Raw genomic sequence first — 6,756 nt, forward strand, 5'->3', positions numbered from 1 at the left:
CTGATTCAGAGTGTATCTATTATCCTGCTTGTTTAGATATCGCCCTGATTCAGAGTGTATCTATTATCCTGCTTGTTTTGATATCGCCCTGATTCAGAGTGTATCTATTATCCTGCTTGTTTAGATATCGCCCTGATTCAGAGTGTATCTATTATCCTGCTTGTTTAGATATCGCCCTGATTCAGAGTGTATCTATTATCCTGCTTGTTTAGATATCGCCCTGATTCAGAGTGTATCTATTATCCTGCTTGTTTAGATATCGCCCTGATTCAGAGTGTATCTATTATCCTGCTTGTTTAGATATCGCCCTGATTCAGAGTGTATCTATTATCCTGCTTGTTTAGATATCGCCCTGATTCAGAGTGTATCTATTATCCTGCTTGTTTAGATATCGCCCTGATTCAGAGTGTATCTATTATCCTGTGTGTTTAGATATCGCCCTGATTCAGAGTGTATCTATTATCCTGCTTGTTTTGATATCACCCTGATTCAGAGTGTATCTATTATCCTGCTTGTTTAGATATCACCCTGATTCAGAGTGTATCTATTATCCTGCTTGTTTAGATATCACCCTGATTCAGAGTGTATCTATTATCCTGCGTGTTTAGATATCGCCCTGATTCAGAGTGTATCTATTATCCTGCGTGTTTAGATATCGCCCTGATTCAGAGTGTATCTATTATCCTGCTTGTTTAGATTTCGCCCTGATTCAGAGTGTATCTATTATCAGCTTGTTTAGATATCGTCCTGATTCAGAGTGTATCTATTATCCTGCTTGTTTAGATATCGCCCTGATTCAGAGTGTATCTATTATCCTGCTTGTTTAGATATCGCCCTGATTCAGAGTGTATCTATTATCCTGCTTGTTTAGATATCGCCCTGATTCAGAGTGTATCTATTATCCTGCTTGTTTAGATATCGCCCTGATTCAGAGTGTATCTATTATCCTGCTTGTTTAGATATCGCCCTGATTCAGAGTGTATCTATTATCCTGCTTGTTTAGATATCGCCCTGATTCAGAGTGTATCTATTATCCTGCTTGTTTAGATATCGCCCTGATTCAGAGTGTATCTATTATCCTGCTTGTTTAGATATCGCCCTGATTCAGAGTGTATCTATTATCCTGCTTGTTTAGATATCGCCCTGATTCAGAGTGTATCTATTATCCTGCTTGTTTAGATATCGCCCTGATTCAGAGTGTATCTATTATCCTGCTTGTTTAGATATCGCCCTGATTCAGAGTGTATCTATTATCCTGCTTGTTTAGATATCGCCCTGATTCAGAGTGTATCTATTATCCTGCTTGTTTAGATATCGCCCTGATTCAGAGTGTATCTATTATCCTGCTTGTTTAGATATCGCCCTGATTCAGAGTGTATCTATTATCCTGCTTGTTTTGATATCGCCCTGATTCAGAGTGTATCTATTATCCTGCTTGTTTAGATATCGCCCTGATTCAGAGTGTATCTATTATCCTGCTTGTTTAGATATCGCCCTGATTCAGAGTGTATCTATTATCCTGCTTGTTTAGATATCGCCCTGATTCAGAGTGTATCTATTATCCTGCTTGTTTAGATATCGCCCTGATTCAGAGTGTATCTATTATCCTGCTTGTTTAGATATCGCCCTGATTCAGAGTGTATCTATTATCCTGCTTGTTTAGATATCGCCCTGATTCAGAGTGTATCTATTATCCTGCTTGTTTAGATATCGCCCTGATTCAGAGTGTATCTATTATCCTGCTTGTTTAGATATCGCCCTGATTCAGAGTGTATCTATTATCCTGCTTGTTTGGATATCGCCCTGATTCAGAGTGTATCTATTATCCTGCTTGTTTAGATATCGCCCTGATTCAGAGTGTATCTATTATCCTGCTTGTTTAGATATCACCCTGATTCAGAGTGTATCTATTATCCTGCTTGTTTAGATATCGCCCTGATTCAGAGTGTATCTATTATCCTGCTTGTTTTGATATCGCCCTGATTCAGAGTGTATCTATTATCCTGCTTGTTTAGATATCGCCCTGATTCAGAGTGTATCTATTATCCTGCTTGTTTAGATATCGCCCTGATTCAGAGTGTATCTATTATCCTGCTTGTTTAGATATCGCCCTGATTCAGAGTGTATCTATTATCCTGCTTGTTTAGATATCGCCCTGATTCAGAGTGTATCTATTATCCTGCTTGTTTAGATATCGCCCTGATTCAGAGTGTATCTATTATCCTGCTTGTTTAGATATCGCCCTGATTCAGAGTGTATCTATTATCCTGCTTGTTTAGATATCGCCCTGATTCAGAGTGTATCTATTATCCTGCTTGTTTAGATATCGCCCTGATTCAGAGTGTATCTATTATCCTGCTTGTTTAGATATCGCCCTGATTCAGAGTGTATCTATTATCCTGCTTGTTTAGATATCGCCCTGATTCAGAGTGTATCTATTATCCTGCTTGTTTTGATATCGCCCTGATTCAGAGTGTATCTATTATCCTGCTTGTTTAGATATCACCCTGATTCAGAGTGTATCTATTATCCTGCTTGTTTAGATATCGCCCTGATTCAGAGTGTATCTATTATCCTGCTTGTTTAGATATCGCCCTGATTCAGAGTGTATCTATTATCCTGCTTGTTTAGATATCGCCCTGATTCAGAGTGTATCTATTATCCTGCGTGTTTAGATATCGCCCTGATTCAGAGTGTATCTATTATCCTGCTTGTTTTGATATCACCCTGATTCAGAGTGTATCTATTATCCTGCTTGTTTAGATATCACCCTGATTCAGAGTGTATCTATTATCCTGCTTGTTTAGATATCGCCCTGATTCAGAGTGTATCTATTATCCTGCGTGTTTAGATATCGCCCTGATTCAGAGTGTATCTATTATCCTGCTTGTTTTGATATCACCCTGATTCAGAGTGTATCTATTATCCTGCTTGTTTAGATATCACCCTGATTCAGAGTGTATCTATTATCCTGCTTGTTTAGATATCGCCCTGATTCAGAGTGTATCTATTATCCTGCTTGTTTAGATATCGCCCTGATTCAGAGTGTATCTATTATCCTGCTTGTTTAGATATCACCCTGATTCAGAGTGTATCTATTATCCTGCTTGTTTAGATATCGCCCTGATTCAGAGTGTATCTATTATCCTGCTTGTTTAGATATCGCCCTGATTCAGAGTGTATCTATTATCCTGCTTGTTTAGATATCGCCCTGATTCAGAGTGTATCTATTATCCTGCTTGTTTAGATATCGCCCTGATTCAGAGTGTATCTATTATCCTGCTTGTTTTGATATCGCCCTGATTCAGAGTGTATCTATTATCCTGCTTGTTTAGATATCGCCCTGATTCAGAGTGTATCTATTATCCTGCTTGTTTAGATATCGCCCTGATTCAGAGTGTATCTATTATCCTGCTTGTTTAGATATCGCCCTGATTCAGAGTGTATCTATTATCCTGCTTGTTTAGATATCGCCCTGATTCAGAGTGTATCTATTATCCTGCTTGTTTAGATATCGCCCTGATTCAGAGTGTATCTATTATCCTGCTTGTTTTGATATCGCCCTGATTCAGAGTGTATCTATTATCCTGCTTGTTTTGATATCGCCCTGATTCAGAGTGTATCTATTATCCTGCTTGTTTAGATATCGCCCTGATTCAGAGTGTATCTATTATCCTGCTTGTTTAGATATCGCCCTGATTCAGAGTGTATCTATTATCCTGCTTGTTTAGATATCGCCCTGATTCAGAGTGTATCTATTATCCTGCTTGTTTAGATATCGCCCTGATTCAGAGTGTATCTATTATCCTGCTTGTTTAGATATCACCCTGATTCAGAGTGTATCTATTATCCTGCTTGTTTAGATATCGCCCTGATTCAGAGTGTATCTATTATCCTGCTTGTTTAGATATCGCCCTGATTCAGAGTGTATCTATTATCCTGCTTGTTTAGATATCGCCCTGATTCAGAGTGTATCTATTATCCTGCTTGTTTAGATATCGCCCTGATTCAGAGTGTATCTATTATCCTGCTTGTTTAGATATCGCCCTGATTCAGAGTGTATCTATTATCCTGCTTGTTTTGATATCGCCCTGATTCAGAGTGTATCTATTATCCTGCTTGTTTAGATATCGCCCTGATTCAGAGTGTATCTATTATCCTGCTTGTTTAGATATCGCCCTGATTCAGAGTGTATCTATTATCCTGCTTGTTTAGATATCACCCTGATTCAGAGTGTATCTATTATCCTGCTTGTTTAGATATCGCCCTGATTCAGAGTGTATCTATTATCCTGCTTGTTTAGATATCGCCCTGATTCAGAGTGTATCTATTATCCTGCGTGTTTAGATATCGCCCTGATTCAGAGTGTATCTATTATCCTGCTTGTTTTGATATCACCCTGATTCAGAGTGTATCTATTATCCTGCTTGTTTAGATATCGCCCTGATTCAGAGTGTATCTATTATCCTGCTTGTTTAGATATCGCCCTGATTCAGAGTGTATCTATTATCCTGCTTGTTTAGATATCGCCCTGATTCAGAGTGTATCTATTATCCTGCTTGTTTAGATATCACCCTGATTCAGAGTGTATCTATTATCCTGCTTGTTTAGATATCGCCCTGATTCAGAGTGTATCTATTATCCTGCTTGTTTAGATATCGCCCTGATTCAGAGTGTATCTATTATCCTGCTTGTTTAGATATCACCCTGATTCAGAGTGTATCTATTATCCTGCTTGTTTAGATATCGCCCTGATTCAGAGTGTATCTATTATCCTGCTTGTTTAGATATCGCCCTGATTCAGAGTGTATCTATTATCCTGCTTGTTTAGATATCGCCCTGATTCAGAGTGTATCTATTATCCTGCTTGTTTAGATATCGCCCTGATTCAGAGTGTATCTATTATCCTGCTTGTTTAGATATCGCCCTGATTCAGAGTGTATCTATTATCCTGCTTGTTTAGATATCGCCCTGATTCAGAGTGTATCTATTATCCTGCTTGTTTAGATATCGCCCTGATTCAGAGTGTATCTATTATCCTGCTTGTTTAGATATCGCCCTGATTCAGAGTGTATCTATTATCCTGCTTGTTTAGATATCGCCCTGATTCAGAGTGTATCTATTATCCTGCTTGTTTAGATATCGCCCTGATTCAGAGTGTATCTATTATCCTGCGTGTTTAGATATCGCCCTGATTCAGAGTGTATCTATTATCCTGCTTGTTTTGATATCGCCCTGATTCAGAGTGTATCTATTATCCTGCTTGTTTAGATATCACCCTGATTCAGAGTGTATCTATTATCCTGCTTGTTTAGATATCGCCCTGATTCAGAGTGTATCTATTATCCTGCTTGTTTAGATATCGCCCTGATTCAGAGTGTATCTATTATCCTGCTTGTTTAGATATCGCCCTGATTCAGAGTGTATCTATTATCCTGCTTGTTTAGATATCACCCTGATTCAGAGTGTATCTATTATCCTGCTTGTTTAGATATCGCCCTGATTCAGAGTGTATCTATTATCCTGCTTGTTTAGATATCGCCCTGATTCAGAGTGTATCTATTATCCTGCTTGTTTAGATATCGCCCTGATTCAGAGTGTATCTATTATCCTGCTTGTTTAGATATCGCCCTGATTCAGAGTGTATCTATTATCCTGCTTGTTTAGATATCGCCCTGATTCAGAGTGTATCTATTATCCTGCTTGTTTAGATATCGCCCTGATTCAGAGTGTATCTATTATCCTGCTTGTTTAGATATCGCCCTGATTCAGAGTGTATCTATTATCCTGCTTGTTTAGATATCGCCCTGATTCAGAGTGTATCTATTATCCTGCTTGTTTAGATATCGCCCTGATTCAGAGTGTATCTATTATCCTGCTTGTTTAGATATCGCCCTGATTCAGAGTGTATCTATTATCCTGCTTGTTTAGATATCGCCCTGATTCAGAGTGTATCTATTATCCTGCTTGTTTTGATATCGCCCTGATTCAGAGTGTATCTATTATCCTGCTTGTTTAGATATCGCCCTGATTCAGAGTGTATCTATTATCCTGCTTGTTTAGATATCGCCCTGATTCAGAGTGTATCTATTATCCTGCGTGTTTAGATATCGCCCTGATTCAGAGTGTATCTATTATCCTGCTTGTTTTGATATCACCCTGATTCAGAGTGTATCTATTATCCTGCTTGTTTAGATATCACCCTGATTCAGAGTGTATCTATTATCCTGCTTGTTTAGATATCGCCCTGATTCAGAGTGTATCTATTATCCTGCGTGTTTAGATATCGCCCTGATTCAGAGTGTATCTATTATCCTGCTTGTTTAGATATCACCCTGATTCAGAGTGTATCTATTATCCTGCTTGTTTAGATATCGCCCTGATTCAGAGTGTATCTATTATCCTGCTTGTTTAGATATCGCCCTGATTCAGAGTGTATCTATTATCCTGCTTGTTTAGATATCGCCCTGATTCAGAGTGTATCTATTATCCTGCTTGTTTAGATATCGCCCTGATTCAGAGTGTATCTATTATCCTGCTTGTTTAGATATCGCCCTGATTCAGAGTGTATCTATTATCCTGCTTGTTTAGATATCGCCCTGATTCAGAGTGTATCTATTATCCTGCTTGTTTAGATATCGCCCTGATTCAGAGTGTATCTATTATCCTGCTTGTTTAGATATCGCCCTGATTCAGAGTGTATCTATTATCCTGCTTGTTTAGATATCGCCCTGATTCAGAGTGTATCTATTATCC

The sequence above is a fragment of the Pelobates fuscus genome, chromosome 2 (genome assembly GCF_036172605.1).
Source record: "Pelobates fuscus isolate aPelFus1 chromosome 2, aPelFus1.pri, whole genome shotgun sequence".
Lineage (NCBI taxonomy): Eukaryota > Metazoa > Chordata > Amphibia > Anura > Pelobatidae > Pelobates > Pelobates fuscus.